This window comes from Panulirus ornatus, chromosome 8 (assembly GCF_036320965.1).
Source record: "Panulirus ornatus isolate Po-2019 chromosome 8, ASM3632096v1, whole genome shotgun sequence".
In the NCBI taxonomy this organism is placed as follows: domain Eukaryota; kingdom Metazoa; phylum Arthropoda; class Malacostraca; order Decapoda; family Palinuridae; genus Panulirus; species Panulirus ornatus.
Genome location: NC_092231.1, coordinates 10,158,197 through 10,160,696, shown reverse-complemented (window position 1 = coordinate 10,160,696; position 2,500 = coordinate 10,158,197).

The following is a 2,500-nucleotide window of genomic DNA, read 5'->3' as shown; positions in this document are numbered from 1 at the left end:
CCGCCCTCGCCAGCACCAGGAGAGGAAACATTACAGGAGCGTCGGGATGATGAACGCCTGTGGGTCGGCCGGCGCAGCTGGCACGGCCCCTGGCACCGCCAGCGGTGACGTCAGTCAGCGCCACCACCACACCGCCACCTGAACCTTACTAACATACAAGCAGACCCAACACCTGACTATTGTTCTGGCCGGTGTGGCAACATCCTTCCCCGCAACAACTCAACAATTCAAGAACAAAAAAAAAAAAGATTAAACAAAAAAGAACAGGTAGAGAAAGGAACCGGTCGAGCTCAAATGCCGTATGTCCGACAGCATCGGAGTGACAAAACTCACCACTTAACTTTCTTCCAACTATGTCTCTGCAGTACGTCTTACACCAGTCAACTCTCGTAAGCCCAACCAGTCAGGTTAAGACCAGTCAACTGTCATCAGCCACATCAGTTAGGCTATGACCAGTCAACTCTCACTAGCCACATCAGCTCAGACCAGTCAACTCTCATTAGCTACATCTGTTACAGTCATCTCTCATTAGCCACCTCGGTTACAGTCAGCTCTCAATTGCCACATCAGTTAAGACCAGTCAACTCTCATCACCCACACCAGTTAAGACCAGTCAACTCTCATCACCCACATCAGTTAAGACCAGTCAACTCTCATTAGCTACATAAGTTACAGATGTACTGACTGTGGTGCCCTAAGAAAAAAAAAAAAAAAAAAAAGAAGAAATGACCCAACTCAGCAGTTCACGTTTTCCCCCAATTTACCATAACGACCAACACGTGTAAAGGACCGAGCTGTAGGATGACCCACACGTTACGTATCAGGCTTGAACCCTCCACTTATACACGAGGTTTTAAACTCGTGGCACACCTGTCTCCTGAACACTCATTCTCTGCTATCGGAGAACTTCTTACATTTCTTTACGTTGTGGATAAAGGTTGAGAGAGAGAGAGAGAGAGAGAGAGAGAGAGAGAGAGAGAGAGAGAGAGAGAGAGAGAGAGAGAGAGAGAGAGAGAGACCTAAGACCTCATTAAAAAAAAATCCAGTGGCACAACTGCTCCGAGAAGGCGCTATACACCAGTAGTAACAGGTACTACCGAACTGATGACTGTGAAGCGATACGTTCCCTGACGAGATCGTGTTCAGTTCCGTCACCTCACCATGATACAGCCTCACCATCTGAGACCTTCTCACCAACACGTGAGACATCCCCGACCCCCTAGGGTATGGCTTGCCACACCACCAACAGTGATTCTGGCTGCCCCCGGGGCAACCAACCAACCAACCCCTCCCGGGTGGTGAGAGGTGCCCTGGTAACCCTGCCACCCAACCCCAGCTGCTGCAACACACGTAACCCCCTCCCCCGGCCTTCAGGTGTGGGGTAGCGCTGAAAGGCATGACGGGTGACGTGGCCGCTCCCCCAAGCTGGGCTGGTGAGAACATACCTCACCCTGACTATACATTCTATATTAACACCACGAGACAGGGAGGAAGGGGTGAGTGGGCCTGCAGCGGACGTCCGGTCACGAGATAAGGATGGACAGACTTGGCGCAGCACACCAAACCCCCTAACAGCCGCCCCTCCCAGTATTCCTTGAGAGAACCATGGTAACACGAAGACACCCTCGCGCAAGGCAGGTTAGGCAATACACTTGGGACGCACACTCACGCTGCTCTCGCTAAAGATTTTTATAGCGGAGAGAAACTTTAGCAATTATTTTTTTTTTTTCTTTTAACGTTGGAGGCTCCAGTCACGGACAGATGTCCACATCAAGGCCGGGCCATAACTGAAATACAGAGAGAATTATGAAACGGAAAATGAAAAGACGGGGAAAGTATTTACGAAATTTTTGAGGAAGTGAAAAACCTGTCTTTTGAAATGTGCCAGGTCATAGTTATTGAGAAAGACATGAGAAGGTGGAGAGTTCCAGAGCTTCGACGTGTAAGGAAAGAAGCAGATATCAAAATGGCAACAGCTCAGACTAGAGGAAAATGGTAAGTCTTTATTTAACCCTTGGAGCGCGACGGTATGATGAGTCTTCTTCATATGACCAAGCCATTCCTGTAAGTCCAACGGTGCGACCATTCGATATGATGGCTTGGCTTCTGACCTGAACCTTAAGGGTCAGGTCAGGTGAAAATGATCTTTACCCATTCTCAATTGATATGTTTAGCTAAAGATGATTATTACACATGTCTGATTGAACGCGGAATGAACAGTCCGATAACAAGCATCAACGCAAATCATACTGATGCAATAAACTTGCCAACTTTATCTTACCTCACATCTACCCCAGAGGCCTTCTATCTCCAAACCTGTGTGTGTGTGTGTGTGTGTGTGTGTGTGTGTGTGTGTGTGTGTGTGTGTGTGTGTGTGTGCGTGTGTGTGTGTGTGTGTGTGTGTGTGTGTGTGTGCGTGTGTGTCACTTCCTGGTACAACCATCACCGAACGTACGGGGGAAGCAACAGACTTTGGCAAGACACTCGTCTCTGAACAATC